This window comes from Rattus norvegicus, chromosome 15 (assembly GCF_036323735.1).
Source record: "Rattus norvegicus strain BN/NHsdMcwi chromosome 15, GRCr8, whole genome shotgun sequence".
In the NCBI taxonomy this organism is placed as follows: domain Eukaryota; kingdom Metazoa; phylum Chordata; class Mammalia; order Rodentia; family Muridae; genus Rattus; species Rattus norvegicus.
In genome coordinates, this window is record NC_086033.1 from 79910276 (window position 1) to 79936791 (window position 26516).

The 26516-nt window shown below is 35.2% G+C and overlaps 1 protein-coding gene across 1 annotated transcript in view; it reads right to left on the minus strand.

The window, feature by feature from the left end:
- The window catches only part of Ppial4g (peptidylprolyl isomerase A like 4G), an 823057-nt gene that overhangs the window by 309148 nt on the left and 487393 nt on the right, over window positions 1-26516 (minus strand). The window lies entirely within an intron of this gene.

The following is a 26516-nucleotide window of genomic DNA, read 5'->3' on the forward strand; positions in this document are numbered from 1 at the left end:
TTAATAAAGAAAAAACGGAAAAAAAAAACTGTTTAGGTCTAGTATTATGTAGTACTGAATTTATGACTATGGGAACAAAACTCACAGAACTAATTATTTTAAGCAAAGTGGAATTAACCAGGAAGAATGAGGATGAAGAGTTGAGTTACATAAATATGCTGGGAAATGGAACTTTAGTGTTAGATTTTAACTGCTTCTTAAACTAGAGAGGACAGAAACTCTGTCTTTTCAACAATTACAAAACCCGAACTGGAGTTGAAGATTGTCTCCTCTCACCTTGGCTCTCCCCCTTGGATTCGACCTCATCATCCTTTGCCGTGCCTGCCCCAATCTGTTTTCAGTGGTTTTCATTACACTGGCTTTACACGGAACAAAAAAACATAAATAAAATAAATAGATTTATAAAAAAAAAAGGATGCGAGCCCTAAGGAAAAAATAATTGCTGTTCTTTCTCCTTTTCTAGACATAGATTACTGAGATTAACCCATGGTCGCTCATTTATTTCATTTGACTTTCTTAGACAGGTAATAAAATAGATTCCTTACATTATGCAGTTCTCTATAGGGTGATTGTTGTTACTGGATGGCTTCAGAAAGCAATAATAGACCCACTCCCTCCTTTACTCTGTCTGGCACGAAGAGAAAAATTTAAAGTTACTAGTAGAGAATAGTCTTAGTGTTTATCTGAAAGTCTAAAAAAAATGTGAATCTTTTATTATAAAAACAGGATCCAGTTTTCAATATAATTTAATAAAAAACTAGATTTTAACACAAATACAAAAGAAGTTTTGCAATTCTAAGTGCAAAATCCACGACAATAAGCAGCCCTAATTATGCACCCCTTTAAATGATAGCTTCATGCATACTTATGAAATAAACACTGGGCAATTTCAGTGATTTCAACCTTTTAAATTTTTTATTATTGATTAATTATTTTACTTACTTACATTCGAAATGTCCCTCCTCTAGGTCCTCTTCCATGAGTCCCCCTTCATGTCTGAGAGGGTGCCCCCTGCCAAGGCATCTCTCTTCCCTGGGGCATCAAGTCTACAGAATTAGGTCCATCTCTGCCACTGAGGCCAAGGCAGCCCTCTGCTCACTATAATGTTAATCATATGAAATCTTTGTGTCTTTAGTTTAACTCACATTACTACACTAGGTTTATATTCTAATACAATGTTGAATTGACATATTGAAGAGGACATTACTATCATGCAGATAAAGCAATTCAGTGTTTTAAATCTTTATCATTAAATATAATATTAACTATATTTCCTATTTTAAACGTTAACTAGTAATGCATGCTAAACTTATATCATTTATAAAACATTTGAGATCGTTTTCTCATTTAGACTGTTAATACATTTTAAGTACTGAGTCAGATTTTCTTTGAGTCACAGGTATTCTGCATTTCCCTTTGATTCTATAAATATGTTAATAATTTGGAATAATTATTCTTTCGAGTATAAAGACCCATATTTCAAATATCTACTTACACAGCCATTATTCACATCCAACATTCTTTAATAGTACAAATTTTTGTTGTGTTGATGACTTTTTCTCTTTTTTTAAGATTTATTTTATGTATGTGAATACACCGTCCCTCTCTTCAGACACACAGAAGATCCCATTACAGATGGCTGTGAGTCACCAGGTGGTTGCTGGGAACCAACCCCAAATCTTTCACAGAACAGCAAATACAATTTCTAAGTAACCTCTCCATAATTCTTATTTTCATCATGTTACAAACAAAGTTCTGATGTTCTCGAACCATGTGATTTATCATATAGTTAATATAGATTTTAAGTTTAAATCTGTTCTTGGTGAAACTAAGACTTTTATTAGTTAACATTTTAATATTTTCTTAAAATACTCTATATTTGAGGTACTTAAAAAGAACGTTAATTGCTTCTCAAATATGTGTATATAATCTACCTTTCAATAAAGATATTTATATGATTTTTTTTGTTGCAGCTGAATTAAGCTTGTTTCCATTTTTTTCTTACTAAGTCTTCCTTTAACCTGTCTTCCTCTGCATTTTATCAATTCGGATTCACTGCCTGATGACATTGGGTAGATCATTCACATATAGCCACTTTTTTGTATAACAAATTATGGAGAGAAGATTAATTTGCATTGATTTTATTTTGACTGACATTTGAGTTCTAATATCTTTGCTTACCTCTCTAAATACATTATATGTCACAAGTATGTTCAAGCTGTTATTAGTTAAATGCCAAAGTTATTATTAGGTAACTAATCAAGTCTGAGATTCCAAATGCTTTTATAAAACTTCTTTTTATCCTTAAAATGCTTTAATGTTCTAAGATCAGTGTTTCTGTTACCAATAAAAGTAATCTTTTGGTTGATTTAGGCATGGTTTCACATCCTTATATTTGTGAAAGACTTTGTATATAAGTCAAGTTTATTTTAGAAGTATGCTATCTAGCATTAACCGTCAACTTGGCACAGCCTAAATTCATTCACCAACCAAAATCTCTGATAAATAATTGTCTTACCAGGGCAATTTCTGGAGATTTTATGAGAGATGTTCTTGATTGTCTGAATTTATTTTGAAGGGTATAGAATAGTATTCGTGGCAATATTTTGTGGCAAGGTAGTCCTGGATTATATATTAAAGCTAAGCATTAGCTATGGAGTCTGAGAGCAAGCTAATCAAGTAAAATTTCTTCATGATTTCTCCCTTCGAGTTCCTTGCCTTAAGGTACTTTTCTGACTTTCTTCAATCATAGATTGTGACCTGGATGAAACTTGAACCGAAATTGCCTTTTCTTTTTTATACAATTTCATGTCCCTTTAGCAATAAGTATGTTTATATCATTTTGTTATACAACATAAATGTATATGAATATGTTTGAGTTGAGATCCACAGCTGGTTAGCTGGTTACAAAGAAGAGGCAACATTTTTTTCTTTTCTTTTTAATTATATGCTGTCTTATTTTTCTGCAATATTTTTTAATTTTCTATTATTAGAAATCATATATTACTCAGCTATCAAAAACAACGAGTTTATGAAATTCGTAGGCAAATGGTTGGAACTGGAAAATATCATACTGAGTGAGCTAACCCAATCACAGAAAGACATACATGGTATGCACTCATTGATAAGTGGCTATTAGCCCAAATGCTTGAATTACCCTAGATCCCTAGAACAAACGAAACTCAAGACGGATGATCAAAATGTGAATGCTTCACTCCTTCTTTAAATGAGGAAAAAGAATACCCTTGGCAGGGAAGGGAGAGGCAAAGATTAAAACAGAGACTGAAGGAACACCCATTCAGAGCCTGCCCCACATGTGGCCCATACATATACAGCCACCCAATTAGACAAGATGGATGAAGCAAAGAAGTGCAGACCGACAGGAGCCGGATGTAGATCGCTCCTGAGAGACACAGCCAGAATACAGCAAATACAGAGGCGAATGCCAGCAGCAAACCACTGAACTGAGAATAGGTCCCCTGTTGAAGGAATCAGAGAAAGAACTGGAAGAGCTTGAAGGGGCTCGAGACCCCAAAAGTACAACAATGCCAAGCAACCAGAGCTTCCAGGGACTAAGCCACTACCTAAAGACTATGCATGGACTGACCCTGGACTCTGACCCCATAGGTAGCAATGAATATCCTAGTAAGAGCACCAGTGGAAGGGGAAGCCCTGGGTCCTGCTAAGACTGAACCCCCAGTGAACTAGTCTATGGGGGGAGGGCGGCAATGGGGGGAGGGTTGGGAGGGGAACACCTATAAGGAAGGGGAGGGGGGAGGGGGATGTTTGCCCGGAAACCGGGAAAGGGAATAACACTCGAAATGTATATAAGAAATACTCAAGTTAATAAAAAATAAAAAAAAAAGAACCTCAAAAAAAAGAAACCATATTTATACATATGTACATATAATGTATACATATACACACACATACACACACATACACACACACACACACACACACACACACACACACAAATGTTTTAATCATCTTGGTTTCCCTTCAGCTCCCATTCATATAGATCCACTGCTTTCTGTCAGTTATTAGAAAACAAATAGGCGCTTAAGAAATAATAGTGAAATACAAGATGAAACAAAAATAAAAACATTTAAATTGAACAAAACAAACAGAAGGAAACGTCTAAGAAAAGTCAAAAGAAACAAATATACACCCAGAAAACCATTCTTGTCCTTAATTTGGAATCCAATAAAAATGCAAAGCCAGAACCTACAATAAATAAGCAAAGGACCTGTGTGGTAAAAAGTGGGGGATTGGGGTTGGGGATTTGGCTCAGTGGTAGAGCGCTTGCCTAGCAAGCACAAGGCCCTGTGTTCGGTCCCCAGCTCCGAAAAAAAGAAAGTGTGGGATCAGAGAAGATAGTCCTGAAAGCAAAAAATTGAAAAGGCAAAATGCCCTGACAGGACACTAAGAGAGAAGGAGCTTCAAAAGAGGCCGGTGCGTCTGTTTTCTGTTGGTCATTTACTGGAAGGCATGAGACCTACTAATTTTTTTTTAAATTGGACATTTTACTTATTTTACATTTCAAATGTTATCCCCTTTTCCGGTTTCCCCTCCGGAAATGCCATATCCCATATCCCTCCCCCTACTTCTATATGGGTGCCCCCTACCCACCCAACCACTCCTGCCTCCCTGCCCTGGCATTCCATCTCACTGGAGCATTGAGCCTTCACAAGATGAAGCACCTTTCCTCCCGTAGGTGGCAGATAAGGCCATCCTCTGCTACATATGCTGCTGGGGTCATGGCTCCCTACATATGTACTTTTGGGTTGATGTTTTATTCCCTGGGAACGCTGGGGAATCTGGCTGGCTGATTTGTTTTTCTTCCTATGGGGTTGCAAACCCCTTCGATATCTTTAGTCCTTTCTCCAACTCCTCCAATGGGGAACCAGTTCTCAGTCCAATGGTTAGGGGCAAGCATCTGTCTCTGGCAGAGCCTTTCAAGAGACAGTTATATCAGGCTCCTGTCAGCAAGCACTTCTTGGCATCCAGAATAGTGTCTGGTTTGGTAACTGTATTTGGGATGGATCCCCCAGGTGGGACAGACTCTGAATGGCCTTTCTTTCAGTCTCTGCTCCACACTTTGTCTCCATATTTCCTTTAGACGAGAGCAATTCTGGGTTAAAATGTTGGAGATGAGTGAGTGGGTGGCTCCGTCTTCCAACTTGGGGTCTTGCCTAACCTCTGGATATGGTCTCTACAGGTTCTCCAGACCCTTTGTTGGACATTTCAGCTAATCTCATCCCTGTTGGTTCCTGGGAGCCTCTTGATTTCCAGGCATCTGGGATTTGCTGGTGGCTACGCTTAGCTCCCCACCCCTCGTTTTTTGTTTTTTAATTGTGACAGCATAATAACAAAGACAGAGAAAAGAGAGGAAAGAAGGAAGGAAGGAAGGAAGGAAGGAAGGAAGGAAGGAAGGAAGGAAGGAAGGAAGGAAGGAAGGAAGGGAGGAAGCAAAGGAGAAAAAGATGAAGGGAGACAAACCAGAGTTGCATAAAATTCCTTGTGATATTAGGGATTAAACATCAAAACTTCAAAATAAAGATTTGTCAAATGCAAGTGGCAGGACAAATTTGTAAAAGAAGAAGGATAATAATACTAGTACTTTCTTTAGACATATATTTTTTTTAAAAACCACAGAAATAATCAACATAGGACAAAGTTCATTTCACACACCAAATTTTAGTTTTAGAACTAAAATAGAGTAATATATAGCAGCAAGTTCCTAAATGCACCGTTCCTAAGCCAGTCGTTTTCCCAACTGTGTATGCATTTGGCAAATCTCTTCATTATGAGTTGTCAGTGCCTCAGAATAGGACATTATGACGATTCAACTCCTTCATATTTGCCTACACATCAATTCCCAAATCCCAGAACACCTTTATTAGCAATTTGCAGGTGTCATTGCACTTCTTACACGCAGGGTACGAGGAAGGTAAAGAAAATGCTTTGACATTTAGTTACCCTGACATTTACCACTGAAATTAATGATGCTATAAAATTGTCATGTCGCGTGCCATTTGCTCAGAGTGATGCTTATTAATCACAAATACTATGTAATCTGTTTTAGATGCAAAAGGTTATGTATTCCTCTTATTTCACATTCTGATTAAAGCTAAAGCACCGTGCGTGCATAATCATTACAAACTCAAATGTGAACTTCGAGTGAAACTTTAACCTCGGGGATTTGCACGTCACACAAAATTTATGAATGTTGAGAAAATAAGAAAAAATAATTTTCTGTAAGCGGGAAGAGGTTTTGAAATGTTGATATGTCTCCCCATACCAGAGGAAGAGTAGAGAGCTAATTTCTCAGATTACTATTTAGTAGTTTTACTCAAATAGGCAACGAAATTCAATGCAGATGAGAAGGAGAAAGCTTCTCTGACGTGCCACAACGTAAATATTTAAATATTTAATGTGCTCCCTCTCAAAAGCAAATGACTTAACCTAGTATATTTTAAAGACGGTGTATATTTAAAATATATTCAAGCGTTATGTTATTTTAAATATGTAACATATTAAATAGTATACATTTAAACATATTCAAAATAGGCTTGATTTCAAAAACAGTTTGAGCCAAGTGTAAACAAAACCTCTGGATCTTGGAAGTAATTCTCAGCAAATTCTAAGAAATGCAAATCTTATAAAAATCATTTTCCATGTTTGTATTTTTTAATGTTCTACTACACCTAAGCGTAAACACTACCTATTAGCACTCATTCATTTCTTTATATTAATGTGAATATATTAATATTTGAACTTATTTTAGAATCACAGGCTCAAACTTTGAACTTATTTTAGAATCACAGGCTCAAACTTTGACATGATATCAGTATTATACTTAATGTTGATAAATGCAACTGCATTATTTATAAACTCCAAATTAGGGGCTGATTTTTGACATAAGATGGTGATTACATTTAAATTAGAAGGTTTAAATTATTAAACCTGAAAAATTCTGTACTGAATGAGTAATATAAAAATTAATAAGTAAACTCAGCAAATTGTATTTATAACACACATATACAAGAAGTATGAAGAGTCCTGGTATTGAGAGGACATGTGAAGAGTTGGAGGACACAGATGAGTGCAAAGGATATAAATACAGCACTGATATATGAAATTTAAAAAAAACAAATAATTAACCAATCAACCAAAGAAACAAACAAACAAGCAAAATTGTATAGCATTGGCTTGGGAATCAAGCTAGAAATCACCCTGAATTAATACCTTATTGAAACAGATTTTTTCTTTTATGATTAGGATGAGACTGGCTGCCACAGGCTTATATACTAGAAAGCTTGGTCCTTGATGAATGGAACTCTTTGGGAAAGTTTAAAAGGTGCATCCTTGTTGAAGAAGGTATGTTACTAAGTACCCTTTGAAGTGCAAAAGGATTCATGACATTACTTATACTTCCTTCCTGCCTCTTGCTTGTAGACCAAGATGTAGATTTTCAGGTGTTCTTGGGTTTGCTCTATCCTTATGAAATCCGAACATCAGAAAATAAGCCCAATTAAGTATTTTCTGTTATAATTACCTCGGTGGTTTGTCACAGCAATAGAAAAGTAACTAGTACAGAGCCCAAGTCATTAAGTAAAATTTTCAAAAACATTAGTAGAAGAATGCATGATTATGGTGCTCCAAGGCCTTTTCCCCATGGCACACCCCTTTGAGCCAGAATCCATGGACCAAACCAGCTTCACAAGTATTAAGCAAGCCAGAAGAAAGACTACTCTTTTCCTTCAGTTTAATAGCATGAAGTTCTTATTAAAGAAGGTAGGAAGGAAAGATAATTTTCATATCACCCTTTCTCTATTACTAAACAGCTCACATGGGTTCCCATACGATGCCTCATATTTAGAGAAAAGATAGAATTATAATCCTACACAAATGCTGCCCTATGAAGCCTGATGCTGTGCAGAATCCCACAGGCAATTCTTTCTTGATAGACTTTAGCCAATCCACTAAATCCACCAGGCCTCCGCTGAGCCTTGCTCAATAGGATAAGGGATCAACATCTTCCTTCTAGACAGAGGAACTGAGGAGTGTGCATGGCTTTGCTCAGGAGTTTAGTGACCAGGCTTCTTTGGTGAGGCATTGTTGCGGATAGATCCCAGAGTTTCTCTGTTCATTGAATTTCACTCAAAGAATGAGCTACTAGATATTCCAGGTTATCATGCAGAGACCTATTCCCTTGTGAGAGCCTTATTCCTGAAGCTCCATCCATGACCTGTATCACCAAAACCTATAAGGTTGGTTGACATGTGCCTCTAAGGCTGCATGGACTTCTGCAGTTGCCACTATGCATACCATGAACTGGATGGTGAAGAGTGCCTCTCCAAACTCTAACCCAAGTCTTAGGAAAACAAAACTCCCACAACAGAATAATCGGGAAAACAATGATAATTAAGCTCTGCATTGAGTTGGTCAAATCAAACACTTGGAAGAGTCTCCAGTACCCTATGCCTAAGCCAGTTCTCTGTACAGACAATCTGGACTAGCCATTTCAGCTGCAATACTCTCTTAAGTTTCTATAGATCCAGTGGTTTATATAATCAGCACCATACTGCTTGAATGGAGTGACTCCGGCCACAATTATCACCAAGGACCCTAGTGAACTCAACTTTGATTCTGACCTTATCTTACACAGTTTTCTGTGGCCTGGGGGTTCCAGATAGGATCCTACTTTGTAATACTTATAGACACAGAGAGGCTGTGCTCATTCTTTCCCCCAAACCCAAAATAGCACCATATAAACCAATGGAACAGAGACGTTAAAGAGGTGATACATACAACAAGCTCTGCTATTGGAGGGTTGGAAGAATATGTCCACAGAGGTGCTCAGTGGTAGGCAAAACCCAAGGCATCTGATCATAGTCCAAGTGCTCCAGATAGTACATATAGGTCTACTTCACCAAAATAGGGAAAAGAAAGGTTTCCCTCCTATGGAAACTTTTGCAGAAACATTCTCTTTTGATGCACTTCTCTAGGTTTTCCTCAAGGACAGCCCAAGAGAACTTTTGAAAAGAATCAATGTGTGAATTACCATCTATTGATATCATACTAAAAAACAAATGAACTTGGTATAGCCTCAACTTTGCCTGCAATTGATGGCTGAGCACAGTTCTACAAAGATAAGCAGACTTCTCAGAGTATATGGCAGAATAGGCAAACACAAAGGAGACCTTAAAAAACATAAATTTCCTTTAAAGCAAAGATGTTATGCTTCAACAAATAAGAAGAATGTTCAGAGGGCTATGATCTCATCTAATGCCCACCTTAATACGCTTGAAACATACCAATTAGATTTGTAATGCCTGCAAACTTTTGGATAAATTATTCAAAACACTTGTTTTAAGAGAAATAATAATCTGTAAGACACTAGAGAGAAACAATGTTTCTGGAAAGAAAACTTAATGTAAAAATGAACACTATGGTTGGGGATTTAGCTCAGTGGTAGAGCACTTGCCTAGCAAGCGCAAGGCCCTGGATTCGGTCCCCAGCTCCGAAAAAAAGAAAAAAAAGAACACTATAAAATCAAAGAGAAATTGAAGACTTGAAAAATTAATATTGAGAAACTAAAACCATAATGAAAGTGTTGGAGAAGTAGTGCAAGAGGTAAAAGAATAGGCTGCTCTTCAAGTGGATGTAAGTTTTTTTCAGTCCCTAATAGTGGGTCACCAATTATGGTAACTCCAGTCATTTGAAATTTGAGCTTTCTTCTGATAGTCATGGGAATATACAGGCATGTAGTATACACATATACTTTCATACATACATGCATACATACATACATACATACAATATATATTTTACACATACAATATATATAATATTTTATATAATATAATTGTTATATTATATGAGATGATAGAAAGAAAAAAGGAAACTTACATCAAATATTAAGAAAAAGATGACTCAAAGTCAAGACACTTTAAAAAGACACGAAAGGAGAAAAAAGCATAAAATGAAGATTATCAATGGAAACATTAGAATATCAGAAAAAGAAGAAATGTTTATATTTTAAGTGATAAATACTCAAAATACCAGAGGTTTATATGTATTGCTAAAATAAGGGCTAAATCTAAACAGTTAATAAAAGATTGGCCAGCTATATAATATAACACTCATAAGTCATTAGTGAAACTCAGATCAATTCATTTTACCATAGATATCCTGGAGGCAGGTAGAATTAGGATTCTGAGAACAGGGTTGCAGAGGCCCAAAAGAGTCTGAGGAATGAGGCTACTGTAGGAATGGGAGAGTAAGGAAAGCAGAACTTTCTCATAGTATTGGAGAAATTAATTTTCCACAGGGTACTAAACTAGTCTAGGTTAGTTTGATATTAAAGGGCTACAAATAGAAGCAGAATTTGTCACTGCTTAGCTGGTTCTACAAGAAATGGCAAAGAATAATCTTCAAACCTAAAACAGAGACAAGAGTGGGTAAAGATAAACATAGTAGACAAATGGCATAAAAATCACTTTGATTTTTTATACAAAGACTAACAGACACTCAAACGTACTGGATATGTTAGGAGGTAGCAAATATTAAAATTGTAAATTTTAATAAATAGGACAGATGAGGTATGATTATTGAATTCTTATTAGTTGTTTTCTCCTTTTCATGAGTCTTCTCATATTTTTGCTATCGACATTTCATACAGTAGATTATTATAATGAAAGACTTCTTGTTGGCCTTCCAGTAACCTCAAGTAAAATTCTCCATTATACATAAAATTATAGCCAGGGGATCAAAACACAGTACTAGAGAATATTAAGCACAAAGGAGGCTTTAACAGATTGGTAAAGCTAATAAAATCAATTCAAAAAGTAGAAAAAAGAAACAGTTGCTAATAAAATATAATTTTATCAATAATTTCCTTGAACAAAAATTATTCAATTAAAACAAAAAGGATACTTTTATTGACTTATATATAGTCTTGTTGAGACTAAAGGTATTCAAGTCACTCTAGAAAGTATTTTGCACTTTGCTGGGCCAATAAAGTACATTACACTATATAAAAAGCTATTTCATTTTTATGTATATATCAAGAAAAATAAAAGTTGTACAGAGAGATGCCAGTATGACTATATTCATAATTAACAACATCTAAGTTATCAAGTTATGGAACTACCCTATTTGCAAATCAATAAACAAGGCAAGTATTCATAAAAGAAATAATGTATTGTTGTTATAAAGTAAAATAAAAAAAAGATTTTGAATGCTTTTCACCATAAGAAACTGAAGTAGAAATTTCTGTTTTCTTTGGAAACTCAGTTGTGTCACATGATGTTTTTCTGGAAGTTGTCGTGTGAAAGGAAGTTTTGGAGAAACAGACACGTGAGAAGGTATGTGATATTTTGTTGGAATGGGGACAGGATAATGGACCCCTAAAAACAGTAAGAGGGCGATCTTACATTGTTACACTTTCCAACATTTTGCTGCACTTGTCTTTGCAAGCCCGCAATGCTTTGCTGGCATTTGCTGACCATTGCATTGAAGTTCTTCGCTGACCATTACTGGTCTTCCCTAGTATTCACTTTATAGAAAGAAACTCGACAAAGAACTTCCCCTGGTATTCTGGCTGATTCTTGCCACTTCCACTGACCGGGGATGATTGAGAAGCTGTGCAGTTTCTTCTGGATCAAGTCGCTATTACTGATTCCTATTTGGTTCTTGCTATTGAACTACACTGCCTCTACTGACTCATGTTTACTGTTGGTCTGAACGTTTGGTATTCTAATAAAACTGAGTAGAATTGCCCTAAAGAAATACTTCTAAACAGTTCCACAAGCCTCTTTTCCTATAACTTTCTTCTTTTGCCTCCAGTCATTGGGCTAGAGGGAGGTTGAAGCAGTCTAGAATTCTAAATACAGTAGATTTAGAAAAATTTAAGCCTATAAGCAACTAAATATTTTAGCACATAGGTGTGTGACTTTTAAACATTACACAATGTCTATGCACACATATCAAAACATCAACTGGTACCCAACTGATGCAGTAATGATTTATGTGCCATATAAATATATTTTATTAATGTTAAATGAACAATTTTTTATCATCGGCATGGCTACATTGTTGATATCTATACATCAGTATAAGAAACTATGGAAGGAGTTCTGAGAGGCTGACTCATTTGTCTCATGTTTCTTCTTAAAATAAATTAAAACATATAGAATCAAATCAAGCTTAATGCCACAGTGAACTTTCCACTGAATCAGCTTGGAGGATTAAATTAATTTTCTGTCCATGAAAGTGCTTTGCACATTAAGATTACTAGAAAATAGATACCTGTATTATTTTCCTTTACTTATCACTCACAGAAATGTCTAACCAAACAATTAAAAATGAAAAATATTAGTAATTATTCAATCATACTGTCCTCTGGTGTGCACATTATCCTCTGTTTAGGAAGATGGTAATTAATCCCTACCTATTTTTATTGCATTCGCAATGATTTTTCAAGCTGGATGTTTCCACCAAGCCGTTGATAGCATTCTGTGCTGCCTCACACTTGGGAATGTGCTATTGTCTACAATTTAATTACCGAGTTATCACACATTTCCCACGCATGTGTTCGGAAATTGAATATGTTGTCAATCACTCATTTTCTTCCCACTGCTAAAAATATATCTATTGCTAACATATGTTGGGGAAAATGATTTCTCTTCTTCATTGGCTTCCGTATTTTTAGGAAGTTGTCTTTATTGTTTGTCATTGTTTGCAAACACACTGAAAATGCCATTTGTCATTTGTCCAAAACATCAAAACAACCTTCTGGTGACAAGCTCTTTTTTTTTCAAGGAAACAATAATTCAAAATGATGGAGAGAAGCAAAGATTAACTTTTGCTGAGTTTCCTTCTTTCTAATGATTTTCATTCACATTTTTATTAAAAAACATACGCAATATTGACTTTAAAGCGCCAGTAACCTGCTCAGGCAAGTTTGCACTCAGTATTCTATAAAATGTAACAAATTGTATTAATAATGGCTTTCCTTCACAGTACAGTAGGGGGATGTTTTGAAATAGATCAGAAAAGCAGCACAAAAATTTAAGAGCTCAACTTTAGTAAATAATATATGAAATTAGAATGGAGATTTTTCAACATCTGACTTTAGGAGACTATGTAAATTCTTGTGGTTACTCTACCTCTCACCAATAAAGAACAGTTAATATATATTTCTTCAGCATGACAAAACCACAAAGAACATTCCTGTCGTCCTTCAGATGTATGTGAGATCATTAGTTTCTGAAGCCTTGACACACATACCAATTAGCCTTTTGATTTTAGTCTAGTTGATTTCTAGCTTGTTCATACATTATCAAATACTGTCTGTTGAATTTATTCTTTAGTCAGGGTGTCTCAAGTTATTTAATAGAATTTTAGCAGGATTGGATTGAGCCTGTGAATATAATTACTAGCGTGTATTATAAGGCTCTTTTAAAATTCTTTGAGAAGTCAAAAATTAAAACATTGCTACAGTGCTTCAGATTAAATGACCACACTGTATTATTGTACCATAATAAACCTGCAAATCACAAACATAGTGAAATAATTATATTACTATAAGTTTATTATGAAATGAAAGTGTCAATGTTGCAAATACAACTTATCTTAGTATTTATTTTACTATTTTTATTAAAACTTCCCCCTTATAGCCTTTTCTACCAACAACCTAGGCCCCTCCAACAACATGTAAATTACTTCTGTGACCTGTAGGTCTAAGTCATGCTACCCATATGTGCATGCTATGGAGCTAGCTACAGGAGTGTGGGGGAAAGTCCCAGTAGCCACACTCTCAATCTGATTCTTCCTATTATCAGCTATCAACTGCCAATAGCTCCACAGTGAAGGACAGAGCCTGGAGATTGCCTATCTAGGCTAGAATTTTCCTGGCTTTATCTTATGCATATCTTGCCTAGGTTTCCATAGGTAAACACAGCTGCAGGAGTTCAGTGTAATTGTTGCATGATCCCCAGAAGTCAACACTCACAGCAATACACCCATACTCCAGTTCTTACATCCGTTTCTATTCTTCTTCGCAAATGTTCCCTGAGATATTACAGTGTTCACTTAGATCTGAGATCTGAGGACTGAATATCGTATTCTCAGCTCATTGGCCTGTTATGTATCTCTCCCTTGATTGCTGTACACTGAAAAAGAAGATCTCCGATTAATGTTGAGAGCAGTGCAGTTTATGGGTATCATCATTGATATTTAGAAAGAATTTTGGAAACATGACAATTTAGTAAAATATCAATAGCAGATTCTACCCTGACACATTATGGCCCCTAAAGCCATGATATTTTTCCTAGAAATGAAGTATCATGAATGAAATTTTTGTGGAGAAATTTATATTGCCTCTTGTGAAGAAGGTTTCAAATAAATTACAAATATATATATATATAAAGTTAAATATTTATAGAAATTACTAGGAATAATTTACCATCCCCATAGCAGCAGAAAAGTAGTTAATACTATTTGTCCAACCATTGTACTGAGTATGCCTTACTGTAATAACCAGAGACACTATCATTCAAAAACAGACTGCTTGAATATTATTCTCTATCATTATTACTTAGTTCATTTGCTTGCATCCCTATACTGATTATCTGCCCATATGTGTGCTTGTGTGTGTGTGTGTGTGTGTGTGTGTGTGTGTGTGGTGTGTCTCTACACAGAATAACAATTGACGTAAAGGAGGCCATTTGAATTGAAGGAAAGTGGGAAAAATTCTGTGCAAGGGTTTGGAAAGAAGATAGGGAAGGGAGAAATGTTGTAATTAAAATGCAATCCCAAAAATAAAACACAGAAACAAAAAATTGATTATCTTCTTCTATCCTGTGAGTTCTGGATGTTAGGCTTGGCAGCTTGCCTGTTACTCAATGAGGTTTCTTCATGGCCTCAGACTTCCTTTATTTATTTTATTTTATTTTTTTTACAAATATCGCAATATTCAAAAAAGGCCCAGTCCTGGAATACAATGGATTCCTTATTTTCTTCCATTAATTAAACAAGGATATAGACAGAAACCACCAGATTTAATAGAAAATAATGTGTATATGTTTCGCCTTCTATATTTTTATTAATCTCAAATTTACCATATTCCTCAAAACTGTTTTACAATCAGTTTTCTTAGTAATGATTTGTTAATATGATTATTGCCAGCAGTATTGTCTAAAGGACAGATTAATTAGTTCAGTGATATAAATTAAATAAAGAAATAATGATACAGTAGTATTTAAACAGTTGGATGCCATTGTTGTATGACACTAAGTCATACTCAGAACATTGTTGGGCAAATAGGATTAATTGCTCTGGTGAGCCCATGGGGATAGTAAATGATGCCTAGTCATTTCTCAAAACGTTCATAGGTTTGGATAAAGCAAACAATTGGTTACTATATATTGGAAAGTGAAAATATGCCTCTCAGAGAAAGTGGAATTCAAAATGAGGATCCACATTTACTAAGGAGTTTGTAAAATAACCAAAGAAAGAAAAGCTTACAGAGGTGTATGGGCCTGTCCTACTACAGCTATTTAAATGTGGACCATGTATTTGGGATACACATCTACAGAGAATAAAGCCATCAACATGAGTTGATTCTGTATGGCATCAGCATCAAGCTTGTCTACTGGACAAGAATGGTTGGAGTACTATCAACGTGAACCCAGGAAAACAACCAAAGTCCTTTGCAATTTTCCAGATCCAAGTGTGGTCTTTTCAATGGCTTGATGATATTTTAACAGCAATTAGGTATTGATTTTTACAAATAGGCTGATGTTCAAATCTATAGTTCACATTGAAAAATAAAGAAAATATATCACCAAAAAGCATTAACATTATTGTCTTCACTGTTTCTCATACTGTAAAACTGCAGATTATACAAAAGGGCAACATTTGACAAAATTTTTCAGGCTGATATAAGACTCAAATTTTCTACAGAAACATTTTACTCCTGGATCAATTACTTCATAGATCTTCACCACACTGAAATATTTTACTCTACTCTAGGTGTTAGAGAAAAGAAAATAGAAAGAGAGGTCCTGAAAAGACAGGTGTCAATTTGCAGAAGGAACACGTGAATGACCCTTTTCTCATTGTAGAACATGTATATATTTACAAACAGAAACCAATTTACACAACAGCGCTCAAAAAATTGCCTAGACTAGCCTATATCACGTTTTAAAGTAAAAACAGTAAAAAAAAATAAGAGATGATTAAAAATGATTCCTTTACAAATTAAAATACAGAGATAGGAAAAGAAAATGAAAGAATAATTATACTACATGATGTAAGATATATTAATTTATAAGCAGAAGGCACAGTTTCCACAGCAATAAGAAACTACATCTCCTAGGTGACAGAATTAAGGACAGCACAGATCTGTAAAATGAAAAGTATAAAATAAGAATAATACCTAAAAGAGGAATTTTAAAACTTTTGTATTTTAAACATACACATTTCCATATATAATCCTGAAGAAACTTCTCTCAGGAAATAGACACAAACATATCAAAGTTGAGAAAATCAAGGACTAAATTTAATGGAATATAAGTGATTATGTATCAAACATTTCCTTAAAATGATCTGGCTTAGAAAACATTATGTTAAAGTGCCAAATAATAATATAAATGTACTCTTATTAGAGGAAAGCAAAGTAGAATGTTATATCTCTGACACGGAACGCACATGTTCAAAAGACACTTTGTAAGTCTTCTTTCAATTATGTAGGTGAAGTTAAAAAATGTAAGCCTTATTCTACTTGCTAAAACACAATAGCAGATTAAAAGACTGCATCACTACCATTCAAGATTCAGTCTTGCAATAGGCACAATTATCCAAATTTAATGACTATGACTTTTATGAATTTTGATCAAAGGAAGACATTTTCAAACTACAGAAGTTGTCCTTATTAATTGTGTGAAATATCGGCACAAATGAAATGACTATGTCAGCTAATAAGGGGCTGCCATGACTTCTTCTCCACAGTATGAACAGGTAATTGTTCAAGTTTTTTGAGAACAATAAGGACTGTATTCACTTCACTAGCTCTGTCACTAATCTAAGTACGGCATAGTTTATTGCTGAATTAAAATTTATTGCTATTACTCACAACATAATTGCACTTTTGCCTATATGCTTCTTGATATATTTACACATTAATTATGTAGGCTTTAGTCGACTTAAAATTTACACATATTTAAATCTTCTTATTTAACACGAATTTGGAATTTTTAATATATATTAAAACATGAATTAAATTACAATGTATCTTAAAATAAAGTAAAATTAAAAGCATAAGAAATTTGCTATTTATTAATAAAAATAAGAGGGTGTAAAATAAACATATATTGATGTATTGTTTGTCTAAATTTTCTGCTTTTCTGATATTTAAAAGGAATAGTATCATCCAATATGAATAATTACTATTTTTCAGATTCTTTTAATTCTTGAATATGTGTAACAGCAGATTATTTAGGGTAAACTCCATTGTTATTTTCCCCAAAAATTAAATATGAGCGATTCATATTAACAATTCTAGTAATATAAGTGCTAAATTACAACAGAGAAATGATGTTACAACCTGTATAAAAAATGTTATTGTTTTGTAAAACCTCAAATGAATGTTGGAATCAATGAAATTACTTTTATTTATATTATAAATTTATTTATATTTAGTAAATTAGCATACTATTTCTAAAGCTTTTTTCTATATTTATTCACGGTATGCGCATCTCTCTTTATCTATGTACATGCTGATACAGATACTGTTGTAGACCGTAACAGGGCGTCATATCCACGAAAGCTAGAGTTACAGGCTGTTGTCAGAAAGGAGATACAAGTGCTGTATGCAAACTAGTACACTACTCTAGAAATCAATTTGGAAGCACCTCAAATAAATTGGAAAGAGATCTACCTGGAGACCCAGCAATACCACTCTTGTAAATATACCCAAAAGATGCCCCACCAAGCCATGGTAGTATGTGTTCCACTATGATCATGGCAGCCTTACTTGTGATAGCCAGAAGCTGGAAATAACCCAGATGTCCCAAGACAGAAGAATGGATACAGAAAATGTCGTTTATTTACACAGTGGAATACTACCCAGCTACTAAGAATGAGGACATCCTCAGTTTTGCAGGAAAATGGATGAAACTAGAAAAGATCATCCTGAGTGAGGGAACTCAGACCCAAAAGGACATGCACTGTATGTTCTCACTAATAACTGGATATTAGCAAATAAATAAATAAATATATAAATAAATAAATAAATAAATAAATGTATGTACAGAATACCCAAGATACAGTCCACAGAACGTAAAAAGCCAGACAAGCTGAAGGGCCCAAGTAAAGATGACTCAGTCCCACTTGGGAGTGAGAAGAAAGTAAAGGGTGCCTCCTTAGAGCAGGAGGCAGCACGTCAGTCTCATAATCTGAAGGGAGTGAGAAGAAAGTAACCACAATGGGGAAGGAAGGGGCATGTGAGGGAAAGGAATGGGGGTTTGAGAGAAGGGAACATGATCTAACATTGTGTGGGGAAAAGGACTGAAGCTCTGAGGGCCAGCAGAAAAAACAGAAACAGGTGACCTCAGGAGATAGTAGGTTTGGAGGACCCTCCAGAATGTACCAGAGACCTGAGAGGTGAGAGAAACCCAGGAATTGGGGGACGGGGAGCCACTAAATGAGAGGCCCTTCAGTGGGTATAGGGAACTTGCTGAGCACCCCTCTAGCAGAAAGAGAGGGCACCAAGTGAGGGAAGGGGTTGCCATCCCACAGTCAAAATTCTGACCCATAATTGTTCCTATCTGAAAGAATTGAAGGGATGGAAATGGAGAATAGTTATTTGCTATGCTTATAGGTTAAAAAACCCTTTTGGGACAGAATCACACACACAATATCACACACACACACACACACACACACACACACTCACACACACACACACACACACACACACACACACACACACACACACACAATCTTTGTTAAAATACAAAGCCATGAAAAGGCAGACGTCCAGACTCATGAGAAATCTGGGTGAATATGATGGTCTATACTATACTTCAAACTATAGATATTAACAACTACTTTGCAATATGGTATCTAGAGAAAATGTATTTTAAAGAATAACTAGGTATTTATTCTACCTTGGGGGATAGGAGATCATTTATACATAAACATCAAGATGTGAATGCAGCTTAGCAGGATGTGTTGGTAAGCACCTTCAATGGTCTGCAAATACAGGGCTTTAACATGTGAGAAAGAGAAGGTAAATGGCAATATATGTAAGTAAATTCATGGTGCATATTCAAAAAGGTCAGAATCTGTGAAATATCAAGGTCTCCCACATTTTCCATGCATATTTATGTTAACATTGAGAAAAGTAAGCAAAGCCCTTTGGATTAGAAATTGTCATTGGACAGAGAATAGGTCAGAATAGATTTATCATATTTTATCAACAGTTAAATAGCCGCTCACATTTTTTTTTACCTTTTAAAAATTTTGTTTTTAGTTTTTGCATAAGTAACTTTTAAACAATTGTAAAATGCTTTTGTTGCAGAATAATTCCCTTGCTTTGTTGACGCTGGCAACATTTAAAATTATAACCACTGAGAATTATGTGTCCCTCAGAATTTATTACCTGGAGCTGCCAGTGTGCACTGGACTCTGCGAGTACAGAACACGATATTTGGAGACTTCATGCACGTGTGCATGCAATGTTAATCAGGTTTGAAAATCACAAGTGCCTATTTAATTTCCTTTAAAATTATTCTTCAAAATTTAAGCTTCATGGTATATATTACACTTGTACACCAGGAGTTTAATATTCGTCTTCTCATAAATGAAAGCTAACTTTTAAAAAGTGTCAGTTGATCTCTCTCTCTCTCTCTCTCTCTCTCTCTCTCTCTCTCTCTCTCTCTCTCTCTGTCTCTGTCTCTCTCTCTTTTGCTGTGTGTCTCCTTAAAAATTATTTAGATCATTTAAGGAGCCTATTAAGTGGCTCCATGGAACAATGTACTTGTCATCAAGTCTGACAACATAATAATTCTTGTTTGTTTTTTTCCATTTTTTTGTGGTTTGTTGCGTTATTTCAGATTGAAAATCATGAAGTGAGAGGATGACAAAAAATTAACCTCTCACCTCCACAGCAATCTCCTGACAGATACAAAGTTGTCTGCATATGTATACCCATGATAAACAAATGTAACTTTAAAATTGTTCATGAATATTTTTTGGAAGTGAGTGAGACTGCTTGGAGAGGGGAAGGTAAGATAAGAACTAGATTATTTTGTAGTGAAGGTTCACCCTATGACTCCTGGAGCTCTGAATCCATTCCACTATAATTTTTTCAGAATTCATTTTTTAATTGCCTCTTTATAGAGAGGAATCAGAATCAGTGAAATATAAATAGACATGTTTCCTACAAACTTCCAAAAACTTATCACCCACTTTAGAAAACAATTTTTAAGCTTCAAGAAGAAACCAACATGGAAACATATTACCTCTAGTAAGATCCAAGGGAATCACTGAAACTTACCTGAGTAAAAAATCTCCAGAATTTTACTTAAAGCACGTTTCCAATATATTTTAATTTAAATATTCACTTTATTTTAGGACACAAAGTAGAGCAGAATATCAAAATAATAAGTCACGTTTGTATTTTTATATTTTGACTTCTAAACCCATTTATCGAGACAGACAAATAATCTTCATGAAATAAACAGATGATGTTTTCACTATAAAAGATTTTCGTCTTTCCTTAAAAATTATCTCTCTCTAACCTTTTTATTAATGTGATGTCCAGAGTAAAAAAAATCACATTCCTTATTCTCATGACATGATGGTACTTGAATTTGATAATATAATCAAACATTCAAAAATTAAACGACACACCAATATTAATATTTTACAAGCTTAGTTCAAGTATCTATGGCCATAATGTATAAATGTGTCTATGAAAGTAATATATTGTATAATTAATCATACTGTATTTTTAACTGGGTCTTATAAAATGAAACAGAAATAAGACAAAGGACTTTTGGAAAGTCCTCGGCATTAATATCCAAAAGCAATATATTTGTCTTAATTCAACTGTTATAATGCATTTAAATAAAAAGAGCAGACAATACTCTATTTTGCATATTGCCACCTGCTACAACAGATAAGCTCTAAAAATTTAGAGTCTAAACTTTATCATGGCCAACAGGTAATGGCAGGAAGTGGGCTGTATGTCATTAAACATAATTCTTCCAGCATTAATGTGTCCTTTGCACTCTGTATGGGAAGCATATAGATAGGAGAAAGGAGAAAAAGAAAGCTTCCAAGATCCTTTAATGATTGGTCTAAGTCAGCTCGTGGAATGCTACATGAGGGAGAAAGTGGTATGGAAGGGAGGCTCAGAAAGGAAGAAAGAAACTACTTTTCCTGTGCTTTCAGCAACTCTTTACCCAGTAACAAATGATTGACACTAGGAAGCTATTCAAATTCTGAGACAGATGTTACAATGCACTCATGTGTGATAACACATAACATGCAAGTAACTTAATTGCAACAAGTGGGGTAAAGCAGCCAAGAGGGGATTGGATGAGAAGATAGTTACAGTATGGAGAAGCTCTGGGCTTACATTGGTAATTCAAGAGTGATTTCAAGGCTGAGAGTTCCTCCGTTCAGGCTAGATGCTCAGTATCCACTAGGTCCTGCTGACACAAAAGGGGTGAAAAACTTCTTATCTTTCTCCTCTGTCAGGGTGTAAGAAGAACCAGAAAGTCATGGAAGTCATAAGAGTGTTGGCCTAGGCCTTACAAGTTCCACTTCAATATATCTACATGAAAAAGATTAGTCTCCTTCAAATAACCATCCAAACATACATTAGGACCAGTTTAAAGGCTTTATAAAACATATCACAGCATTTTGGTGTAATTTGTAATTGATTTCACCTGTGGACTTCTTCTGTTTCGGGATTTTTACTTCTCAAACTCCCTTTTGCATCTCATCTGAAATGAAGATATGTGTCGATAAGACAGCACAAATGATTGTATTACACCTTTAGGATATATAAGCATGATTGAAAGTTAGAAAGAACAATGTGCAAATTCTGTTGTAATAACCAAAAACCCAGGATAGGGAAAACTATTCTGAAAAATAAAAGAACTTCTGGGGGAATCACCATCCCTGACCTCAAGCTATATTACAGAGCAATCCTGATTAAAAAAAAAAACTACATTGTATTGGTACAGATGGCAGGTAGATCAATGGAAATGAATTGAAGAACCGAAATTAACCCTCACACCTATGGTCACTTGATCTTTGACAAAGGACCTAAAATGATCCAGTGAAAAAAGACATCATTTTCAGCAAATGTCAGAGGTTCAACTGGTGGCCAGCATGTAGAAGAATGCAAAATTATCCATTCTTATCTCCATGTACAAAGCTCAAGTACAAGTGGATCAAGAACCTCCACATAAAGCCAGATACATTGAAACTAATAGAACAGAAAATGGGGAAGAGCCTCAAACACTTAGGCACAGGGGAAAATTACTTGATCAGAATACCAACAGCTTATGCTCTAAGATTAAGAATTTAACAAATGGAACCTCTTAAAACTGCAAAGCTTCTGAAAGGCAAAGGACACTGTCAATAGGATGAAACGGCAACCAACAGACTGGGAAAATGTCTATAACAACCCTACATCTGATAGAGGGCTAATATCCAAAATATACAAAGAACCCAAGAAGTTAGATTCCAGAAAGACATTTGTCTCTTTATTAAAAATGGGGTACAGAGCTAAACAAAGAATTCTCAACTGAGGAAAATTGAATGGCTGAGAGGCACCTAAATAAATGTTCAACATCCTTAGTCATCAGGGAAATTCAAATCAAAACAACCCTGAGATTCCACCTCAACCAGTTAGAACACTCCTCCATTGTTGGTGGGAGTGCATGTTGGTAAGACCACTGTGGAAATCAGTCCGGCAGCTCCTCACAAAATGGACATAGTGCTACCTGAGGACCCAGCTATACTACTCCTGGCTATATACCCAAATATGCTCCAACATATAACAAAGAAATATCCTCCACTATGTTCATAGCAGCCTTCTTTATAATATCCAGAAAATGGAAAGAACCCAGATGTCCTTCAACAGAAGAACGGATACAGAAAATGTGGTACATCTACACAATGGAGTACTACTCAGCTATTAAAAACAATGAGTTCATGAAATAATTAGGCAAATAGATGGAACTAGAAAATATCATCGTGAGTGAGGAAACCCAATCACAAAAGAACACACATGATATACACTCATTGATAAGTGAATATTAGCCCTAAATCTCAGAATACCCAAGGTAAAATTTATAGACTATGTTAATCTCAAGAAGAAGAGCAATATGTGAATGCTTCAGTCCTCCTTAGAAGGATGAACAAAAATACAGGGACAAAGAGTGGAGCAAAGATTGAAGGAAAGGCCATCCAGAGACTGCCCCACTTGGGGATCTAGACCATATTCAGCCACCAAAACAAGTCACTATTGCTGATGCCAAGAAGTGCTTGCTGACAGGAGCCTGATATGGATGTCTCCTGAGAGGCTTAGCTAGAGCCTTGTTGATACAGATGTGGAGCCTTGCAGCTAACCATCGGATTGAGCATGGGGACACCAATGGAGGAGTTAGAGAGAGAACTGAAGGAGCTGAGTGGTTCACAACCCATAGGAAGAACAACAATATCAACCAACCAGACCCCCCCTTCAGAGCTCCTAAGGACTAAAACACCAACCAAAGTGTACACATGGAAGGATCTATGCCTCCATCCACATATGTGGCAGAGAATGGCCTTGTTGGGCATCAATAGAAGGAGAAGACCTGGGTCCTGTGAATGCTTTTTTCCCGAGTGTAGGGGAATGCCAATGTGTTGATGTGGGAGTGGGTGGGTGGGAGGGTGAGCCTCCTCATAGAAGTAAGGGGCAGGGCTATGGGAGAGGGGAAAACCTGGAAAGGGGATAGCACTTGAAATGTAAATAAATAAAATCTCCAATAAAAAATTCGCTCAATATAAATAAAAAATTATTGAGGAAAAATACAGGCACTAGGATGTTTCTTCTATAAGAAGATCTGTTATCATAAATTATTTTATATTTATCACTAGGAAGTCGCTTTAATAAATAAGTAATAAACACAATGAATATTATAAAATTACTAAACAGTTTCTTGTTCTTGGTTTTCTAAATAAGAAAGGGTTTGATAATATTGTTGGGAGATAGTTTAGATATAAAACACACAGGTGCTCCACCATGTTCATAGCAGCCTTATTTGTAATAGCCAAAAGCTAGAAACAATCCAGATATATGTCAAACAAAGAATGGATACAGAAAATGAGGGCCGTTTACACATGCTATGCTATTCAGCTATTAAGAACGAGGATATCATGAATTTGCAGACAAATGGATGGAACTAGAAACTATCGTCCTGAGTGAATTAACTCAGACTCCAAAGGACATACACTGTATGTAGTCACTGATTCATGGATATTAGTCAAAAAGTACAAAATAAAACACACAGATCATAAGAAATGTAACAAGTAGAAAGACCTGAGTGAGGATGTTTCAATTCCATTTAGAAGGGGGAAGGGAATAATCACAGGAGGCAGTGGGGGGTGGGACCAGGTGAAAGAGATGAGGGGTGGGAAAAGGGGTGGTACTGAACAAAGCATATTCACCTTGATATGTCTGTTTTATCACCTTCCCAGAGCTTGTGTTTAGTTTCACTGTCAGCAGACCATAGACACGTATTTATTAAGGATAGTGCAATGACATTTACACAGCACGCTCATGATGAGTCAAATGGAAGGATCACACGCAAGGAAAAACAGATAAAAGGATGAACTTTATAAATTCTGCTGTCCACACAGCAAACACACAGAATAAATTGGCGTTCCAAACACCAAAGGCATATTATTGTAAATATATAATCAACAATTCATATTTTCAAAAGTTCTTTGGACCAGAAGATAGGAAGAAAAGCACATGCAATTTTAACTTCCTTCAGCAATGCCATTAGACTCAGGAGTCTTTCAACTCTTCTCCTACATTAGTTTTCCTGCCCAAAACTTGTAAAATATTCTTCATTTTGCTCAAATTTAATATTCACAGACGCAACTTTCTTGGGTCAGGTGCATGCACATAGAAACTGTTCTAAGAGCATAGAATAATATTAAAATATATTAGTATTGTGTTTTAAGTCGATTTTATTATTTTATGCCCTGTTCATTTATGGTGTGTGATGACAACACTTTTCAAATGGTCATACCTATTAAATAATTTTTTTTAAAACGCTGGGGTGAACACCAAGGTAGAAAGTCATTGCAGTTGTTGAAGTAAGAGATTTTTGTGAACAGAAATAAATAAATAGTTTTTGATTTGGAGAAGGAACTATTCTAGGAATCGGAGTAAAGACATGTTTTAAAAATTGAAACAAAATGTTGCTGATGGGTGTGTAAAATGAAGACATATTGCTAGCCCAGTTATTGAAAACTAGTTTTCTTCAGTGATCAGTTACATATCAGATACACAAACAGATACAGTCCACAAGTGGTGATAAATAGATGACCTCTGGTTTAATAAAATGCTTATGTCATAGCTTTTTTAAGAAAATGGAACATTGTTTTAAGAATTGGTCTTCCAGGTACTGGTTTCTACTTTGCTTTTCGGGCCTATGACAAAATGTGAAACACTATATAAAATTCATTCCCAGGGATTATCTGCATTATCTATGGGGTTTAGATCAGCTAATCATTAATAGCAGATATATTTGAGCAAATTCAATATTTTATTAATAGACACAACATCTTCGAGGTTTTTTTATTTCTATGTCTTCACAGCAATATATTTTCAGGTAACACAGCTGCAACAAAGCAATTTTTTAAAGTAAATGAATCAAACAGCTACACTTGAGGTTTAATTAATGAGCATAGTCCCCATGACGTTAAGAGGGGGAAAATCTGAGAAACAAATTCAGCTATAAAGTCTGTATGATTCAGTCTTTTATATTATATCATACACAGGCACTGGAACGCTGGCAGTATATACCTCCAAATCTAGTCAGGGCTTGCTGCACAACACACTGGAAAGTCTATGAAATTATAACTTTATTTTTATGGGTTATTCTTGCAAGCTAGTCAAGAATGTTGCAAGTATTTTCCACAAAAGTTTTTTTTTAATTCTTAAATTGGTAGTGGGTAATTATGACAAAGTTTTGTTGAAATTTGTGTGTGTGTGTGTGTGTATTTATATATATATATATATATATATATATTCATGTGAAATAGTATCATACCTCTTCATGAAAATAATTTTATTTAAATTTTTTTGATAAATGCGAGGCATGTATTAGTTCACAAAGGATAATTAAAGGTTCATGTCCCATAGTGTGTGATTTCTAGTATTTTTATGCCTCAGTCTCCCATGGCTTATGGTTTCATTTCCTACAGTG